Source organism: Dermacentor albipictus, chromosome 1 (genome assembly GCF_038994185.2).
Source record: "Dermacentor albipictus isolate Rhodes 1998 colony chromosome 1, USDA_Dalb.pri_finalv2, whole genome shotgun sequence".
Classification (NCBI taxonomy): Eukaryota; Metazoa; Arthropoda; class Arachnida; order Ixodida; family Ixodidae; genus Dermacentor; species Dermacentor albipictus.
Window position 1 is genome coordinate 433006548 of NC_091821.1, and position 21787 is coordinate 433028334.

General features: G+C 45.5%; 1 protein-coding gene across 2 annotated transcripts in view; it reads right to left on the reverse strand.

The window, feature by feature from the left end:
• The window catches only part of LOC135907330 (cholinesterase-like), a 92251-nt gene that overhangs the window by 26386 nt on the left and 44078 nt on the right, over positions 1-21787 (reverse strand). The window contains exon 1 of one of the 2 annotated variants that reach the window (XM_070532295.1): positions 7432-7565. The exons of the other annotated variant lie outside the window; for it this stretch is intronic. The gene's annotated coding sequence lies outside the window, so the exon portion shown is untranslated. Of the gene's footprint in view, positions 1-7431; positions 7566-21787 lie in introns of those variants that run through there. 2 annotated transcript variants of the gene reach the window in all.

Genomic DNA, 21787 nt, shown 5'->3' on the forward strand with positions numbered 1-21787 from the left:
ATGTCCAATACAGAACATGAGCAGTGAGAGAAAAAACTGCTTTAGGCAGCTTTACGAAGCTCTCACCCCCTGTATTTTGAGCATGGGTCAGCATTAGGTCAGAGACGTCTTGAATGATTCATCACGCGGCGAACTACACACAATTGATCGAAATAGATAAATGTAAAAGTTATAACCATATTGAAGAGAAGTACAAAAACATTTACTGTAAATATCTGTTATACATTATTCATTTTCCTGGTACACAAACCAAAGAACTTTAAGTTGATCTCCGCGTAAGAATGTGTGCACACACAAAGGGCAAACAAAGAAAACAGAATACAGTATAAAATCAGCGCTACATGAATACTGCCTGAGTCGGTCGAGTGTGAAATACTCTATATTTACGATTTTGCTCATAAAAACCATTTAATATTCTAGGGATGATGCAATATAACCTGTATTCCCCATAATAAGTTCTGCTAGGACGCACTTGCCAATATCGGAAAAAAATAGCGTTATACTCGTATAACGCTATACTTTTAACGTATAACGCTATACTGTTTACATTTAAGTTACCCAGAGAGCGTAAATAATGAATATTTTTCTTCATTTCATTTCGTAGCGTATAACATAGTTTAGGGTGCAGCGGTGGACTAGAGGTAGAGTATCCGACTCGCGTGCAAGACAACCGTGGTTCGAATCTCGGTGCCGCGAAATTTTCCCCCGGATAAAAAAAAATGGCTGTGGCTTAGGTAAGGTTAAGCCCAGAATGCGAAGCATACTAGCCTTTATTTTAGTTGTTGAACCACTGTTTAGCCTGGTGAACTGCTGTTGCTTGGCTATGTTTGGTTCGGCTAGATGAAAAAACAACTCATGCGTTACTCTGCTTCGCCTTGGACGCCCCGCATTGGACGCGGTGAGCGTCGAGCAACGCAGCGTTCGGCGCGGCAACTAAATGTGCGCCTGAGCAAGCGACGCACGCCTGAGCCTTAGAAACAGCTCGTTTCTAGGGCAACACCGCATTCACTAGAGGCGCTTTTGTACCGCTTTGAAGCATCGTACTCGTGGTTCAGTGGTAGCGTCTCCGTCTCACACTCCGGAGACCCTGGTTCGATTCCCACCCAGCCCATCTTGCAAGAGTTGAGCCAAAGCCACTTCTCCTCTGTCGTGACGTCACGGTGTCACGTGGTATTGAAGGCGACACCGCCGCGCCTGAGGAGCTGGATTGAGCTCTCGTAATATGCTTCGCATAAAAAATCCGCGTGTTGACAGAATTGCATAAACAGGCCTGGAGTTTGGCCTTATCCCGGTGACCAGAACCGGTAACGTACTCCCTCATCAGAGCAGGATTGGCCACCCTGGTGCAGTACTCGGCCTCAACATCCCATATGAATACAAGAAACAAATCCCGGCCCTCCGTCCACACCTGCTGCGAAGCAAATGAGCACGGCGGCGGTCAGATCTGTGACGCAGCAGAGGGTGCTAAGAATCCCTGGTTCCGTACAGGCCGCCATTGGAATCTGAACCTGGCAACGTTTAACGCTAGAACGCTATCTAGTGAAGCGAGTCTAGCAGTACTTTTGGAGGAATTAGAGGGCAGTAAATGGGATATAATAGGGCTCAATGAAGTTAGGAGGACAAAAGAAGCATATACAGTGCTAAAAAGCAGGCACGTCCTGTGCTACCCCGGCTTAGCGGAGAGACGAGAACAAGGAGTCGGATTCCTGATTAATAAGGATATAGCTGATAACCTACAGGAATTCTACAGCATTAACGAGAGGGTGGCAGGTCTTGTTTTGAAACTTAATAAGAGGTACAAATTGAAGGTCGTACAGGTCTACGCCCCTACATCCAGTCATGATGACCAGGAAGTCGAAAGCTTCTATGAAGACGTGGAATCTGCAATGGGTAAAGTCAAAACAAAATACATTATACTTTTGGGTGACTTCAATGCCATGGTAGGCAAGAAGCAGGCTGGAGACAAGTCAGTGGGGGAATACGGCATAGGCTCTAGGAATGGCAGGGGAGAGTTATTAGTAGAGTCTGCAGAATAGAATAAGATGCGGATAATGAATACCTTCTTCCGCAAGCGGGATAGCCGAAAGTGGACGTGGAGGAGCCCGAATGGCGAGACTAGAAATTAAATAGACTTCATACTCTGCGCTAACCCTGGCATCATATAATATGTGGACGTGCTCGGCAAAGTGCGCTGCAGTGACCATAGGATGGTAAGAACTCGAATTAGCCTAAACTTGAGGAGGGAACGGAAGAAACTGGTACATAAGAAGCCAATCAATGAGTTAACGGTAAGAGGGAAATTAGAGTAATTCAGGATCAATCTACAGAACTGGTATTCGCCTTTAACTCAGGAAGATGACCTTAGTGTTGAAGAAATGAACCACAATCTTACGGGGATCATTAAGGAGTGTGCAATAGAAGTCGGTGGTAACGCCGTTAGACAGGAGACCTGTAAGCTATCGCAGGAGACGAAAGATCTGATCAAGAAACGCCAATGTATGAAAGCCTCTAACCCCACAGCTAGAATAGAGCTGGCAGAATTTTCCAATTTCATCAACAAGCGTAAACAGCTGGCATAAAGACGTATAATATGGATAGAATTGAACATGCTCTCAGGAACGGAGGAAACCTAAAAGAAGTGAAGAAAATAGGAATAGGCAAGAATCACATGTATGCGTTAAGAAACAAAGCTGGCAATATCATTACTAATATGAATGACATAATTCAAATGGCTGAGGAGTTCTATAAAGATTTATACAGTACCAGTGGCACCCACGACGATAATGGAAGAGAGAATAGACTAGAGGAATTCGAAATGCCACAAGTAACGCCGGAAGAGTAAAGAAAGTCATGGGAGCTATGCAAAGGGGGAAGGCAGCTGGGGAGGATAAGCTAACAGCAGATTTGTTGAAGGATGGTGGGCAGATTGCTCTAGAGAAACTGGCCACCCTGTATACGCAATGCCTCATGAATTCGAGCGTACCGGAATCTTGGAAGAACGCTAACATAATCCTAATCCATAAGAAAGGGGTAGCAAAAGAGTTGAAAAATTATAGACCGATCAGCTTACTACTGTCCATTGCCTACAATGTATTTACTAAGGTAATCGCAAATAGAATCAAGAACACCTTAGACTTCTGTCAACCAAAGGACCAGGCAGGATTCCGTAAAGGCTGCTCAACAATAGACAATATTCACACTAGCAATCAGGTGATAGAGAAATGTGTGGAATATAACCAACCCTTATATATAGCTTTCATTGATTACGAGGAAGCGTTTGATTCAGTCGAAACCTCAACAGTCATGGAGGCATTACGGAATCAGGGTGTAGACAAGCCGTATGTCAAAATAGTGAAAGTTATCTATAGCTGCTCCAAAGCCACAGTCGTCCTCCATAAAGAGAGCAACAAAATCCCAATAAGGAAAGGCATCAGGCAAGGAGATACGACCTCTCCACTGCTATTCACAGAGTGTTAACAGGAGGTTATCAGAGACCTGCATTGGGAAGAATTGGAGATAAGAGCTCATGGGGAATACCTTATTAACTTGCAATTCGCTGATGATATTGCCTTGCTTAGTAAATCGGGGGACCAATTGCAATGCATGCTCACTGACCTGCAGAAGCAAAGCAGAAGGGTGGGTCTAAAAATTAATCTGCAGAAAACTAGAGTAATCTTTAACAGTCTCCGAAGAGAACAGCAGTTTACGATAGGTAGTGAGGCACTGGAAAGTCTCAGATCATGAACAGTAGGTAGCCATTATCCCTCAAGAGAAAAGTGTATAAAAACTGTGTCTTACCAGTACTCACGTACGGGGCAGAAACATGGAGGCCTACGAAAAGGGTTCTACTTAAACTGAGGACGACGCAACGAGGTATGGAAAGAAGAATGATGGGTGTAACGTTAAGGGATAAGAAAAGAGCAGATTGGGTGAGGGAACAAACGCGAGTTAATGACATCTTAGCTTAAATCAAGAAAAATAAAAGGGCATGGGCAGGATATGTAATGAGAAGGGAAGATAACCGATGGTCATTAAGTGCTACGGACTGGATTCCAAGGGAAAGGAAGCGTACGAGGGGACGGCAGAAAGTGAGGTGGGCGGATCAGGTTAAGAAATTTGCAGGGACAAGATAGCCACAATTAGTACATGACCGGGGTAGTTGGAGAAATATGGGAGAAGCCTTTGTCCTGCAGTGGGCGTAACCGGGCTACTGCTGCTGCTGCTGCTGCTGTGATGATGATGATGATGATGATGATGATGATGATGATGATGATGATGATGATGATGATGATGATGATGATGATGATGATGATGATGATGATGACGACGACGACGACGACGATGACGACGATGATGAGGATGAACATAGTTTAAAATTATAGAATTTGTCCAAACCTATTAGGCCATACTTCTTAAGCGACGTTCAAGCCGGAATATCGGAAGCGGTAATAGTAATTACCCTAATTATTTTGTTCTCAAGTCTTTTGAGTTTAAAAATTTTCGTAGAAGTGGTGCTTTCCTATATGAGGGAACAGCATTCAATGAAAGGCATAAAAAAAGAATGATGAACTAAAAGCTTAGTCTTTGTTGCTAATAAGTCACTGTGACCGTAGATAAGTCCTAATGAACAAGCTGCCTTGTTAGTTACATAATCAGTATGTGAGTGCCACGACATGTGTTCAGTAAACATAATACCAAGAGTTTTGAAGTTATTAACAACTTTGATAGCGCTTCCGTGCAAAAGGAGTGAACTAATTTGCTCAAAGTGCTTGCTTTTTGCTTGAAATACAACCACACGCGTTTTGGAAACATTAAGTACTAACCTATTATACCATGTACATTCGGTCAGCTTAAGCAGAACCTAGTTTCCGTGCTGGAATCACCTTTCAGTCCCACTCATCGTCGGCTATGAGCAGGCTCGTGTCGTCGTCATAACTAATATGTTTAACATTTGGGTCCGCCGCATTAACAACATCGTTTATGAATATATTGAGAAGGTATGCTCCTAGAATACTACACCTTGCGGCACTCAAGACGAAGTGTGCTTAATTGAAGAGGTGCACATCAGCACCCTAAGTTCGTTCTCCTACCTTGTGTCCTTGCTTGGTGCCTAATACGCGTGCATACCCGTCACACGCACACTTTCAAGGAACACTCAAACCGAAGAAAACTAAAATCTGGGAGCCCCACTGGCTGCCTTCCCGAAGCATGCGAAAAGGAGCCTATGGAGATTGCCAATTTCCATAGTGTTTAGTTTCAATTGTCATCGAAAGCACGCTTGAAACAGCAGCATAAGACACCCCGACGACCAAGGATTTCGTACGTAAAAGTCAGGGGCTTAACTGAGTCGAGTCTCTCATTCCGCGTGTTTATTTAGCTGCGGATTTATTGACAGCGCTTCGTGCGCATACCGGGACTGTATCGTTGGACACGTAGAAACCAAGGTGTTGAGTCCGCCGTGGTTTCACATCCAAGTATCTCTATGCAGTGCACTTTCTACGCAAACCCTTTAATATAACCGAACATGGAAGTTCCCGCCTACGTGTGCTTTCATTTGGCGAGGCTATTTTCCCAAAGAGTGCGTATTAATATTACAGTGGTGTTGGTGAATCAAGGCGGTGGTCACAGCTAGGATATCTTTGAAAAGGCGCTTGGAACATGGGGAAAGGCCATTTCAAAGCTGAGCCAGTGCCAGCTTGCCCAGTTTGCTACTATTATCAACGCTTATCATACATCCGCTTCTCATATCACACGTCGCCGGCGCGCAAATTTAATACCATCGCATAAAGCTATTTTGTAATCAAGAGAGAAGGGCATGTGATGATTCTGTGGCTCTGCTTTCATACTTTCTCAGAGTACCCTCGCGTTCACACAAGCGGTGCGTAGTGTGTCAAGACCTAGTGTGTCCTTAAATGTTATATTATCACTATATTTCTCTTTCTACTCTTTTCTTCCGTTTTGCGGGCCTTTTGAACGTGCTTCACATCGTTTTATGCCTCAAGGCAAAGTTTCTAAAATAAACATATCTGTTTCCGTGTACTGCACGTTCAATACACAAATGTAACTGAAAAATTCAGTCACTGTGACCTCAAACGAAAGCAATATTACGGCACCTTAAGTTCAAACTAAAAGCATGACAGCATTTTTGAATGTACACAACACTTAAGGCATATCGTTCTTCCTTTTTTTAGGACCTAACTAAAGTTCACCCTCACTCACTGGATGGCGACAACGCGCAGACGGGCCAATGAAACCCGCATACACAGCGCACCGGTTTTTCTGCCCTAAGTATTCTTGAGCCCAAAAACAAGTTATTTTTGCAATCGCACGCACCTAACGTTACCCTAGAACGCTTCGGCAACTTTAAATATGGAAAGAAGAATATTAGATAGGTTCGAAACCTTATGGGTGTGAGACCGGCGATCACTCCTCTGCTACCTCATTTAATTGCTCGTGAAGGACTGTTAGCCTATAACCTTACTTTTCCGATTGACAAATTTATATAAACGGGTCACATTGTTTCCCAGAGGGATGACGGGGCGTGTGCAGAAGTGATTTTCCAATATTATTGCATCTGAGTTTTACGACAGCACGTTTTAGTTGCTCCGATGCACGGCCACGCGACCGTCCATGTACTTGACTCATACGTCAAAAGCGTGGCAGTTTGGGCGAATCGGTATGTCATGACTGTTTCACGTTCTTCCGAGCTGCGCTACAAGCCTAAAACAGCCTTGACTTATACGCACAGAGTGTGTTTTCGTTCAGCTCTCACTGCTGGGAATGAGAGCCGGGGCCGTCACAATCGCAGCTGTTAAGTTGTGCTTACGAAGCGTACGTCATAGCAGGTGTTGTTCCTGGTTTATGCATAAAGCGCGCGGGAGAAAATATTTGACAATGTTACCGAAATACCACACCGCTGATTGGGTGATACGTTTACTCGCCTAAAGAACGACAAATGTTACTGAGCAGTGAACCGCGACGTTAAATATTCTTGCTTTTGCTAACTTTTGATCGGTCGCCTTACTAGGGCTGAGAAGTCATGCAAAGAGAAGCTGCTTAGTACGGTACTTATAAATCGAGGCCCGAAAGCGTGCGTATTCTTTTGAGTCCGCAGTTTGCTGTATACCGTTATAGCAGGGCCGTTCCTGTTGTTCTCCCCTTGTGGTCATGTGTCGTAATCTTGATTTTTCATGTGATGAAGCTGTATCAACTTACTTTTCTGCCGTTCTAAGATGGCTAACGCTCCGCTATTTTGGCAGAGCGGGAACTAAGTTAATGAACAGAATCAATTGTGAGGTAAAAATACATTTGGTTTCATGATTACAACTTATGCAACCATATAGGGAGGGAGGGGGACAGTTCACCTAGGACAAGCCTAATTGGGCGTCTCTAACCCCCTCGTTCTAGAACTTTCCTGCACTCAGCACTCACCTCGACTTGAAAAAGCAGATAGCAGTGCTAACCCGTGACTGAAGTAGACACTGGCCTCCTTTAGCATTCCATGTAATTCTCGAAAACAGCTGCGTCTTCAGTGAGAGCCGGCGCCGTGCTTAATAACTCTGGAAAAAAAAACCTGTACACGTAATGAAGGAAGAGGTCGGGAAAGTTGGCAGCCAACTAGGGAGTAATTGAAAGTTAAATACAAAAGCAGGCATCATAAAAATGAAAGGGAGGGAAACAGAGGCGATAAATTGGGTGCAAAGGAAGGAAACACAAAAAAGCGCCATGGCGATTAACAAATACGGTGATGTGTAGTCGGGGGTCCGTGCGACCACGAAGGTTCCATGGATGGGGCCGTGCCAGTGCCGGGAGAAAGAGGGGCTCTGAGCCACGGTTAAGAGAATAGAAAAAATATTATACACAAAAGTACATGATTCAGCTTTACAAACATGGCTCCAACTATCGGAGTGCACTACATGCTAGAAGCTTTTCATGTCCGAGCGCCTCTCGCTCCTTCACACTCGTCCGGATGCCGTTTATTTCCCTCTTTCCCTGCCCAATCACAAACGCCGAATCAATCACCAGCTCCCGTTCCCCAACTTCCCATGTGTCTCCAACGTTGCACAGTACGAAGCAAGCACCTGGCAAACTGTGAACCTGCCGTCCATCTCCCGTTCCCCAAAGTGCCATGTGTCTTCAACGTTGCACATTATGGGGCAACCACGTGCAAACTGTGAACCTGCCGTCAACGCTTTCCCCGGGAGTTCTCAACAATCACTTTGTCATCTATCAATGGCATACTTGTGACGGTCAGGAGGGGCGACGTTGTTGTCGTGAAGCAAGCTGTCGTTTCTGGGCGCTGTAAAATCCGAAGACCTGAAACATGAGGTCCTGTCCGTAAGACCCAGGTGACGTTGGTTGAGCTGCCTTGAGAGAACGATGAGGCGTGATTAGCACTTGTGATAGCCGCATGTCTGCCGGTGAATCAGGCTTTGTTCTGAGGGATTGTCAGGCACAACGGCAAGAAATTAGGAGCGAAGACATGCATCCAACGCAAAAGAGAGTGTCTTGCTATTTGAGGCCCGACTAGGCCACCTGAGTACAATGCCGGAGAAAATATGCGCCAAAGGATGAGACGCGTCCGTGCTGCAAAAAATAAAGAAAAAATTACCGACGATTACGTTACTTCCTAATGCGAAATTTGAGCGCAGCAAATAAGCTGTTTCACCTTTTCGATAGATTGAGGCAAAGAAATCGAGCAACACATGTATGCGCTATCACAGAATTTTTTTTTTATTTTTCACACGTATTCCTTTAACAAAGACTGCACTAACAGTTCTTGACAGTCATGAAGGAAGCTTTGTGGTCGGAGAAATAGACTGATGTTCGACTTGGTACACCAATGCTTGATTCTCAAAGACGAGATCTATACAAGTGCCTCGCGAGGTTGTCACAGCCGTGGGACGCGTTACGAGCGAGAGGAATGGGATGTTCTCCCGCATAAGTGTTAGGAAATTGCTGTTTGTCTTTATGTCAACATTAAAGTCCCCCACTACTAACATCGGTGTGGATCGATGGACGGTTAATGCGAGTTGCAGGAAGTGCACGACGTCTCTAAAAAAACCCCGGCAACTACTCGGCACATCGTAACGGAATGCTAAAATATTCACTCAGCGAGATCCGTAGAGAGTGCCCACACCTTCATAAAGCGTTATTATTTAAAGAAGCTTGAAGGAATAAAGACTGCAAATTGGGCTAATCGGAATGTTGGATTCTTGGTTGCGAAAAGTTTCCAATTTTTGTTTAACAATGAAGGTAGAAGGATTAACTGGTCAGCAGTAGAGCTAAGTAAGATATGATCGGTTGAAAGAGAAAAAACAACGGGGAAGAGATTATTACAACCGGAGTCATTTTAAGCGTTGGTAATGGCACATTAGATTAAGAGAGGTTTTAAATACGAATGTTAAGATTGAGATACGACAGGCGAAAGGCTAGATAGCGATGGGTGTTATAAAACCTGATTAAATCAAGCAAGCTATAGTACAACTTGCAACCACACCCCCTCCTTTGAAATGGGATGCCAATAAATATCATCATCATCAACATCGTCATCATCATCATCATCATGAAGCAGAGCAAAAAGCTGCGAGTCGAGGATCGTTTGAGAATACGGGGGGAAGGCAGGAGTTCACCATGGAGTAGGGATAATTAGATTGGTGGGGAACACATGGTCGACCCGTCGCGGTTGTTTAGTGGCTGTGGCATTCGGCTACTGAGCAAGAATTCGCTGGTCCTATTTGCGGCCGCGGTGCACGCGTTCCTATAAGGGTGGAATGCAATAAACGCTCGTGTACCGGTGCTTTACATGCACGTTCAAGAAACCCAAGTGGTCAGTATTAATGCACAAGCATTCCGATACGGCATCCATCGCAACCCACCGCGCAGCGCAATAAATAGATCTCAAGTCGCACCGCGGGACGTAACGAGATGCACTGCAATGCTGACCGGAAATAGGCAAAAGAAAGAAAAAAACAATATCTTATGTGACTGGCATTCCGAGAGTATAAGCACCCAAGAAGACAGCAGATACAGGAGATAGTGTTTCGATATTTTGGCGAGCGCGTATATTCAATAAACTCAAACCATGATTTACCCATCTGCTTGTAACTTATTCCGGTTGCGACAACAGTAGTGTGCAAAATCACGCCAAAATAACTGTAAGCATTTATATTTTTTTCTGACTTCTCATGAAGCAGTTTTCATTGACAGCTTCAGGAAACTTTAGCCGTGCAACAGTCCTTCTAGTGATCAAATAATTCGTAAAGCATGGTGCAGTCCCATATGTATATATCCATATCATTATATACAGCATGCTGATATCGTATTTCTTTTTCGGACAAATTCTTGACTTCAATAGCAACGAGCTTTGAGTAAAAAAATGCGCAAGATAGAGACGCCGGTGTGCCAGACTGTTCCGAGTCTAAGTATAGAGGCCGTTTCCAGACCAGCACAGTTACAAGATTACGGAGCCCCACCTGACGTCATCAAGCCTGGTCTTTATGAACTACTGGACGTCGACCCCTGCAATGCGTCGGATCTCTCTGTCAGGTCTCAGCTTATGCGGAATCATAAGCATGGTGGTTTTCTGCGTGGATCTATCTCTGCTATAACGGACATTTGTCGTCCCTTCGGCATCGTATAGCGACGAGATTCGTTCCACAGTGTGGTCGGTTCTTAGCGAACCATCAGTGTCCCCTAACACCACTCGAGCAGCGGCGCGGCCAGCGCCTTTACCGTTGTCCACAGAAGAGGATATTTTCGAGGCGTACAACGAATCCAGGTCCGGTTGAGGCACGCGGTTCTCGCCGACGACTTGGAACATCCACACGCACAGCATGACGACCACGAAAACGAATGCGCTGAGGCACGTAGTTGACGCCTTCGTTCCGCTTCCCACTGACGACGTTGTGCCCCGGGAGAGGCGGCCATACAGGTACGTACAGCTACCATCGGTCGCTAAGCATGCCGGTGGCAGAGGTGACATCCACTCCCTGCGCCTCCAAGAGGACTCGCTGGTGGGCCAGTTGATTCGTGGAAGAAAGACGCTCACTTGCGAATAACGGCCAGGCCAGTAGGAGCGACCGCGCCTGTCTAGGCCAAGTTGTTGCGAAGGCCACGGAGCTGTGCAGCCGGAAGCCAGCAGGTCTTCTGCCCAGGAGTGGAGATCTTCGGGCGATGCTTCATCGCCGCCATGCCGCTGGTTGTTCGCGTCAGCATGGCGGGAGGAAATCTTCACGTTCTCGCTGCTGTAGTATGGAACTTCGTTAGCATCACCGGCTTCTGGCAGACTGATGCGAGGTGACGCTGGAGGCGAAGCACTGGTCTTCAATAACTGAGCACCACGGGGGGGTTCATTCGAGACTGGCCAGCTTTCAACGCTTTCTTCGGTACCTAGGAGTTCGTGCGTTGGTTCCTGATGATTTATGGCAATAGAGATTTCGGTTACGGTAACACTGGTGATGTGAGACAGCGTTGACACACTAGGTGAGCAAACCTGCGGCCGTTCAGACATCTTCGGAAGATCAGCCTGCAAGACAATCTTCAAACCTCCATAGCGACGGTTGTTCCTCCACCGAATGCTTGTCCATTGACGCTCTATGATTAAATGCCTTCGCAGTCGCTGTAGGTGCCGTCGGTACTACCGCTGGGTTTCACAGCCTATACACTTGCCTTAGCGACTGCCACTCGTCACCTCCGCCTTGTTCTTGTCCCTGGGCATTATAAAGCTTACCCACTACAGTAAATTGGCCAATAAGTGGGTTGTATTAAAATTACCTTAGATGAATGTGACTTTATAAATCAAGCTTACGTTTCAAATAATAAAAAAGTGAGTACGTATAGTTGCTAGTGAGGAAACCGCAGACAATAGAAGAATCTTACGATGATTAAAAACCTCGTGTAGTAAAAATTTTGAAGGAGGAGTTTAGACCGAATATTGAAAATTTAACGCAAAGCCTCTTTCTGCCTCAGAAAATGTTAAAAATGCTAATACGAGCGTTCCTGTAACTGAAGCCACCCGAGGGTTCCGCATTAAAGAGAATGACCGGGAAACATAGAAGCCCAAACTGGCAAACGCGACTTCTAAACAACGCCTGCAGTGGCTCAGGATCTCAATCTTCGTCTTCTTGCTCTAGCAACCAGTCACACGAGACGTGGCGACCAGCAACCCACCCCGAGTCTTCACACAGCAGTCAACAATGATGTCAAAGACGACGAAGACGCTACTTGAATTATGCATTCAGAAGAGAGAAAACAAAACAACCAAATATGCCTCAAAATGTACCTGGTTACAAGATCGTCTGTTTGAATCAGACTTCTGACTTACTGGCCAAGGCGTCCCTTTGCAGTTACGTTCTTTCTGTGGTATCATTGCCTAGAGGCTTACTTGCTCCGAGATTCCGGAGTCATACATTTAAATGTTATCAAACCAATATTAAACACTTCTCATGAGTATCATCATCACTCTCATGGCTCTGGCGCAGTGAATGTACACGCTCCTCGAATTATCTGTCACAAAATTACAACCTCAGATTCCAACCCTGAATTTTCACCTGCATGAGAACTCATCCCACGGCCGAGTCCCAAATTGAGCAGGAGGCAGGTCGTTGCCTTGAGACAGCTGCAGCCGAACACCTTCCATAACTAATTCCATCTGAAACATATCTTCATACGTAAGCTTCAGGACGATACGTGCAAATTGTGCCCGGAAGGGCCAGCAACACTCAAACACATTTGTGAAAGTACAATGTAAATATAGGAAGTATGGCAGTTACTCTGGAGACCCTGTCGCCGAGGTGGGCCACCGCTCGGCCCAGCTCAGACCTCGGCATCCAGATGTGGACCGTCCATTAAACCTGTGAGGCGGCGTTGAGGCAGGGCCTTGACGTTCCCCTGTGGTAGACCTAAGCCTGGGTCTCGTTAAGCCTCGCCTGACGTTCAATAAAGTTGTATCCATCCATCCCCGGGCACTCATCTGCATGCATTTTCTTATGGTTCCTGTGGCCTCAACACCATCCGTTTGTGTAGGCTGAGTGCATGCGCTATCTCGTTGTGGCTTTTGTGACTTCTTCGGTTTTCTCTACACACGCTTTCGAATGGTAGGGGCCATGAAGCAATGATATTAGGGAGTTTTAGAATAGGGGCCCCAATAGTTCGGGGCCCCAAAGAGCTTTGCGGGTGTTAGCGTTGGGGCACGTAGGACTGAAGAGTTCTAGAATAGGATTTTACGTTTGCGGATACCGTCTTGCGCTGAGAGCGCCACTACGGCGTCAAATAAAAGCTATTAGAAATAATTAAATAAAATATACCATTTTGTGATAGGAATAATAACCTTGATTTGCGTGTATTCGCGTTTAATTACAATTTAGAGGTTATTCTGTAAGCAGCAAACAATTAGTTGCACTTAGTTTTGAGCAAAGCAACTTTACTAGCCTTCACCAGCCAAGCTTAGCCGTGTTAGGCCTACGAGCCATAAAATCCACAATCGAATTCAAAATCAGCGGCGTCTAATGAGTCAATTTTCACAGCACACGCTATTTGAGAGAAAGCGATAACCGCAGTCACTTCTCCTAGCTTGCGAACTTCACGCGTTACCGCGAATCGAACCCACTTTTGTGCTAGGTTAGAGCCGTCGCTTCGATGGGTGCCACCATGTTTGCCGACGCAAAGTTTTCGGGGCCGCTATTTGGGCTCACGCTAAATCGGTGAAATAGCGCTCCCAACGCAAAACCCAAACGGAGTTTGCGTCTTGCGCATGCGCAGTGGCTTCGACGCTATTTCTTTGGGGCCTCAAAACGTTTGGGGCCCCTATTCTAAAACTCCCTATTACGAACGTGGCGTACCTGAATCTTTATCGGAGCTTGAAGAAAAATGCTGACTTTTGCGATAGCCGTGTTTTGAAATTTTGAAGGCTGCACTGCCAAACAGCTACATTGTAAAAAAAAAATCAAGCAGCAATGCTGGCGCTTTCATTCAAGTAAGAAGTTTGTTTTCTTTGGCATACAGTCTATCCTTAACGTAACGCATGGCCGGCTTGTCATAGAGTCATTTGTGCTTATTACATACCTGTGCTTGGGCTCATTTTTATGTTCGTTCGATGCGTTAAAACATTGATGCCTTCAGGTAGCATGTGCGGGTTTATTGACCGGCCCCTTCACCCAAAAAGCTCACGTTCTCATGACGCCTGGGGCAGAAAGGATGTTCCAAATCTTCCTCCAAGGTTTGCGAGTGGTGGCGCTGGCTAACACTCCTAGGAAACATAAATACCCAAGAAAATGGATGGAAGAACGGCGCCGCGGTAGCTCAATTGGTAGAGCATCGCACGCGTAATGCGAATGTTGGGGATCGTTCCCCATCTGCGGCAAGTTGTTTGTTCATCGACTTTAATTTCCATGAATTTATCGTTTCTTTATTTCATTTATTAGGCACAAGTAATTTCCCCTATGTTGTCCTTGGTGTCTGCATTTGGTGGCTTCTTATGACATGACTAATAAAAATCGGGCCCCTCGGTTAACCCTTTTTCTTCTCGCTGATTTTAGTGTAGTTATGTAACCGGAGTTTGTGTTTACTTTAGTGCACCTATGTTACTGGACTTTGTGTTTCTGATTTAACTTTCAGTTTTAGTGTGGCATTACTGTTACTTATGTGACTGAACTTTGTCTTATTATTAGTTGGAGTGGACTTTTAGTTTTATTGCCTTTAAGATAAATATTTTTTTAAATCTCTATGTGAAAATAAGTAGCCGGCGCCAACTAAAGGTGACCACGTCTCCTAAGTACCATATAAGAAAAAAGTAACAATTCACTTTCTTTCTTGGAGTAGGTGGTGTCTAGGGATCGGAATTTTTATCCACTCTCTGCGTTTTATTTATTATATTCACTGCTTTCATTACTGTTTATTGCAACGAACCCAGCGTCACTGGTTAATATATTCCGAGGAAGAATTTGCTAACATGCCACCTTTTCTCATAAAATCAAGTTTCGCTTTGATTTCCAGCTCTCATTCTTGTCCTAAATTGTGGCATGAGAAAATAAACATTTTGCCCTGCAAATTACGTCCGTTTAAACCATTTCTGCAGGTTTCTGGCAAGAACTCCACCTACCCAACCACTGTTTTTTTTTTGTGTGTGTGAAAAGCACCCGCTGATTGAAGCGATTTTTTTTTCTTGCATGCAAATGTATTCAATCGCTCGTGGCTGAATTTGTTATGAGATTGTACTTGCTGTTTGTTTTTCACTATATTTGCAATACTGCAAGTCGGCCAGAACTGAATAAAATGTGCTGGCAATTCAGTATGTCTGCTTTTTTTTTATTTATGATACACTTTAATTTACTTGATTAATAGTCATGCGCTTTTTTTAGCATTTGGAGTGCTTTTTGTGGGCTTTGTGAGCTTGACACAGTTTCGCTCCAGCTTCTATGAGAATTCAGTAAAAGTTCATTGCAGGATTTGCAAGCGCAGGGATGTACAATTCCTAGGGTTGTGCTTATGCCTACATGTGTGATAGTGCTCGTTCCAGGCTCCCAGTGTATGCATGTCCTGGAGCCTGAGAGGGCATCCTCATGTACCTGAAAGGTTCACGCAGCTGAGAGTAGCCTTTTAGGCTTTTGACATTACGTACAATGCACATACGTAAACCCAACTACACTTCCCTGAAGGATGGACGTGCCTGCACTTGTAATCTCTGAAACAAGCTTTCAATTACTATTTTCTTTTACAAGTTGTAGCTAAACTGCCTTAACCATCCCCTATATAGCAAAATTGTCAGTACTAAAGTCACTTTCCACAGAGTAAAGTTCAGTTACACTAGTATTGCTACTCCTTATTGTGGAACACATGAGCTTCAGTGCATGAGTGCACGCGCTATAAAAGAAAGACCCAATTTCGCCCGAAAGGCGGAGTATCGACTGCGATAGCAAATTAGTAGACACCTATATGAGGTAAGTATATTCGTTTTATCAGCCGTATAAACTTTCAAACATTTGCTTTTTAACTAAATTAACAAGCAAGGTGTCACGTGCGCAAAGGGAAACATGAACACGTGCCGTTCGATGACGGTGGGAATTCGCCGTCAAAACGCTGGAGTGACGAAGCGCGGCAGCGGCTGCGAGCGAATTGACCGTCATGCTGTCTTTCGCTGCAACGCGGACTAAACGTCGAAAGCACAGCGCATGCGAAGCTAACGGCACTTTGCGTACTTTGTTCACATCGCAGATCGATTTGACAATGAGGCCAGAGCTGGCGCGCACTTTGTCAATGTCGCAGATCGCTTACAAGATAGCAGCCGCCGGAGTATAACGCCCCCACTCCGTCCCTCACTTCGCCCTCCCCCCGCGACTCGCGCGCGACAGAAGACGGCGCGCTTCCACTTCGCCTTCCTCGTTCGAGCGCGCGAGATTGCGCGCCGATCGTCGCTGACCCTCCCAAGCTTTCACTCGCACATACAGCGTACGGCGCGCGGTGACGGCATAAATGCGCTTGTGATGTCCATATAAACGGTACAGCGAGAAAAAAGCTTCGTACATTTAACAGGCAGCTACTACCGATAGAGTCAAGTTTGCAACTTTATGACACCCTTGGTTCTAAAGTGATAGATAAACATACTCTTGCACAGATTATAGAGGCTGACTTTCAATCATGAATTATTCTCTTGCCGGGCTATTTAACATTACCTTTGTCTTGTGCACATTATTCTTGTACCGTACTCTGACATTGTTTACTAGGGTCCTCAATCATTCCTTGCAAGTCATCTCCAGCGGTGCTGAACAGAACAATGTCATCTGCATCTTATGTTACTGGGATATTCGCCATTAGTTCTCCCTCCTAATCCTTCCCAGTCCAAGCGCTTGAATACTTCAAACCACGCAGTGGATAGCATTGAGTAGATTGTGTTGCCTTGCTTTATCCATTGATCGGTATGTTTCCACCTTTCTTGTGTAGAACCAAGACAGCTGGGCAATCTATATATATTTGCTAGGTTATTCATGTAAGTGTACTCTGCTCATTGATTGCGCAATGCCTCTGTGACTGCTGGTATCTCTATTGAAACTGCCTTTTCCTGATACACAAAAGTCATGAAGACAGATCGTTGTACTCCGTAGATTTCACACTTACTTGACAGATGACATCGATGTGATCCATTGTTGCATTAACCTATTATCTTGGTTGATTAAAGACAAGTGTTTCCTTGGTTCTACTGAAAATCACATTCATGAGTACTTAATACAATACTGAAATCAAGCACCTAATGTGCCTCTAATAATTCAGTTCTTTATCGTCTCTCGTGTTAAGGATTAGCCTAATGTTGACATTCTTCCAACTCTCTAATACACTGGAAGTCTTGAGGCATCGTCTAAAAGGACACAAGCTCTTCAAGTATAATATTTCTTCCATCTTTGATTCAGTTGACCATTATTTCGTCTTCTACTGCCGCTGTTCCCTGGGACATGTCTTGCAGAGGCCCTTTTGAACTAATAATTTAGTAATATATTCATGATCAATCACTGCATCCTAAACGCACTCTCTTTAGAGCGCCGCTCTTAGGCGCCCGTTCCTGCGTTGAGCGTCAACGTCCGAGCGGCCAAGTCCAGTGAAAGATGAAAGAGCGAACGTAGAGCGCAGCAGGGGATGAAATACGACGATAGCGGAGAGAGGGCAAGGAGGAAAGTGGGGGAGGAGGGTGCAACGGAAGCATGAGGAGGAGCGGAGGAGGAGAGAATGGCGAAAGGGTGACAAGGAAGGCGGAGTGCCGCACGAGACGTGCTCAACGGCGGCGACCAGGCATGCGGCGAGCGCGCCCGCCTATACCATATATGGAAACAAAGCGCTGGCGTGGGCTTCAGACCTACTGCACATGCGCTACTTCGCCTGTGCCGCCACCGCTATAGAGAAAGCGCTCCGCGCGAGCCACGCATTCCCATATTCACGCTTTCTTTCTGAACGATGAGCGACGCAGCCAGTGGAAATGCTTCGTCTGCCGCGGCTGCTAAACGAGCTGCCCGAGCAGAGGCTCACCCCCGTATTCTTAAACACGCCTTCACTTGAAGCTCCTCCTCGACTCAGCCAAGCCGAGGCGACGAGGCTTCCTTCACTCAAGGCTCCGTTGCGTTTCATGAACACTACTTCACCTTTCCTCCGCCAAGGAACGCCTTGAAAATGCGCCCTCCACTCAAGTGAAGTGTATCGACCGAGAAAAGCGTCTGATATCGAGACTATTCTTCAATGTGCTTATTAAAAGTCCCATTATTTAAGACAAATATGTGTTTCAGTTCATTCGTCTTCCTAATCAAACAACTACACGGCGCAATGTACAACTTTAGCTCGGCAACGCTGCCACTGTGAGCGTTCGACTGATAGAGCAAGCGGGAGCTGTGTTTGGGGTCTGGCAACAATCGCATCCCAACAGCTGAGAGCATGGCGTATGGCTGAGAACCAAGATAATTTGCGCCGGCATTTGTCCGCTGCTCTTTTTTTTTTCCTAGTGTTTTATTTGTGACTGACGTTGCGGTTGATAATCGCGGTTATGATGGGTGATTGTGTCCTTGTGCGTATGGTGACCGAGCCTGAATGACTTCTGAGGCCATAGATGGAACGGCCGATGAGCAGCTTTGTCTACCTTCAAGACCGAGTGGTACTGTGAGTTTGCTGAAAGCAACAACAGGACAGAAAATATGGGTGAGTGAGCCATTCTTTCATGGAAGCACAGTATGTCAATGCGGTTTTCTTGAGGTTGCCGCTGCGCTGTTGACAAGCCGTTTCCGATGTACACAAGCATGATTGACTCCAGTTGCTCATGCTGCGGGCATTAATTAGTACCTGAAACATACTCGAGGCAGCATAAGCTTGTCCAAAACATATATTATTTATTTATTTATTTATTTATTTGCTAATCGGAACTTGTGGAAGATTCGGCACGACAATCTGTTGTTGGTTTCGCTTTCTTAAACGATAATGTAGAAGGTCCGGATCGGCGCCTGCATCCAACGATCATTCCAGTATCGCGCATGAAATCTTTCGGTAGAGGAGAAGCAGTTGTAGTACACATGTGGCAGAATGCGTAGCTACGGCAGGTAGAAAAAAAACAAGCGTCTTTTGAGTCCTGTACTTTGTTTTAGAAGCCGTGGTGGTCAGTCGGCTTGCTCAACTTGTAGCACATATGGTCAATGAACCCGCACTGGTGCCTGCATTTCCTGTGCTTCCTCACTTCACATATACGCCACGCAATGTCTTAATCTTCCGAAAATTCACTTGTCAATACTTCATCACCGCCATTTGTTTTTTCGTCCTAACTCTTTCAGTGTGCTATGTGGTAGCAGCTGATGCACGTTCCATAAACTGGGCTTTCAAGTTCACGCAATGCCGACATATTTTTAGTTGTGCTACGTTTTTTTCATTTCCGTTGCTTAGGTATACTGAATTTACTTAGCGCGCGAGCGCCCTGTCTACATAAAAGTTCTGGCACTGTGGTGCAGGATGTGGGCCTTGGAAGGACCAGCTGATGAAAACATCAACGCCTGTGCTGCACAGTAAGGCTTCTGGCAGACCTTAACGCATCGATAGATATGGTGCGTGCCTGTTGGAATTGCACCAGCTCGCTTCCCTGAAAGAAGCTAGGTGCTGAAGAAGTACTTGACTAGCCTACCCGGTAACTAGTCTGTGCTTATTTTCATGAACTTTGTAAAAATATTCATGTTACGTGTCCCCACATTCACAACATGGTGCAATGGACACCCTGTTATTTAGAACCACAAACATGAAACAGCCATGTCAATGAAATCAAATTAATTTTTTATTCCCCTTCAGCTGTCATATAATTTTTGTTTTAAATCGCATGAATATGATGGGCTAGGTCATCAGTTGCCGGTGGTGCTTTGCAGCTGCGACAGGATCTTTCTGCTGCGCGCAATTTGTGAAGCAACACTTTCGTAGTATTTGTAGCCAGCACTTCAGCATTTTGCGGCATGCTGAAGCTACTTTAGCATGAGCAAGTGTAGATTAAAAATATGCCATAGTTTTGATGGTTGATCTCAGCTTTTCTGAAATAACGGTAGTAATGCGCTCTATACTGTATTTTTCAGCGTTGTCATTGTGACAGTCTGCATCACCATTTGGCCTATTTTGGGATCCCACAAGACACGCTGCTACCCTGGGTGTTGTACCTCGGTCAATTGCTGAAGTTCTGCAAGCCTCATTGAAGCCAACTGTCATCCGCATCCATTGGAAGAAACTCATTGTACGGGCCGTCATAATTTATCTTAAGCTGAAGCTAGAAGCAGGGTAGAAACAGCATATATTCTACAAGAATTTACCACTGCATGCCGTCGGGTGGCTACACCCGACAGACTACTGTCTTGAAGAGAGATGGTGTTTTATTCTAGAATATATTTGTCAGCGGTACTACTCCTTCTGTTTATATCCTTGGAAACAAACAAGCGAAGACACCAAAGACAACAGAGGAGGAATTACTTCTACTTACTAATTCAATTAAAGAAATGACAAATTAATGGCAATGAAAGTGGTTGAGAAAACTTGCCATAAACGTGCGATGCTCTAACCAATGGAGCTGCCGCGGCGCCGTTCTCCCATCCACTTTCTTGTGTATTTATATTTTACTACTAGAACTAACTACTACTACTACTACTAGAACTACATCATTTCCCACCTGCGGCAAGTTGTTTTTTCATCCACTTTCATTGCCATTAATTTATCATTTCTTTAGTTCAATTAGTAAGTAAAGGTAATTTCCCTTATGGTATCTTTTGTGACTTTGCTTGTTGGCTTCTTATGATATGATTATTAAAAATCGCGCCCCTCGGTCAACCCCCTTTCTTCTCCTTCATTACTGCTTCTGTCTGTAGGATCAGAGTTCACGCTGTATTACATATTGCTACGGCATGAGCCGGGCGAGGAGAAGAGGAAGAATAAGTGAGCTGGTGCAGCCTCAGGACGCCATCTTGACTTTACCATCCATCTCGTCCCTTGAATAAAGCCGGTTTAACATTAACCGTAACAGTTTTGTGGTGGAGGTGCTGGGTACTTCGACCAAGACGACGGAGCTGCTGCAGCAAGTGCCACGCCGGAGCCGACGCCTCGCTCGACTGCCTCCAACACCACTTGAGATCCCGATGTCCCACAGCAGCGACGAACAGCCTTCTCTGGCTGCTCCAGTGCGAACAACCGGCGCCTGGATGCATCAGATGGAGCCCCGCCGTTTCTCTGGAAAATTCGGCGAGGACGTGGAGGAATGGCTCACCCACTACAAGCGTGTGAGCAAGTACAACGGCTGGAACTCCACGACTCAGCTCGACAATGTGGTTCTGTTCCTCACAGACACGGCGCTAGTGTGGTTCGAGAACCATGAAGATACGTTCACAACGTGGGACAGCTTCGTTACTCACCTCACAGAGTGCTTTGGCGATTCCACCACGAAACGGAAGCGGGCGGAGCAGACATTGCTTCAGCGCGCTCAAGTCCCAGGTGAGACCTGTACTACGTACATAGAGGCGATCCTGAAGCTTTGCAAGACTGTCAATCCTCGAATGTCCGAAGAGGGCAAGGTTGGACACCTTCTCAAAGGCATAGCCGAGGATGTGTACAATTATTTTATCGGCAAGGAGAGTCTCGCCTCGGTCGCCGACCTCATCAAGCATTGCCGCACATTTGAGGCCTTGAAGCTGCGCCGTATCACGCCAAAGTTTGGCAGGCTAGCCAATGTCACCACGGTGGCAAGCGTTGACGAAAACGACAACTACAGCTTTCAATTTGACCTTGCGGCAACTATAAGGCAAAT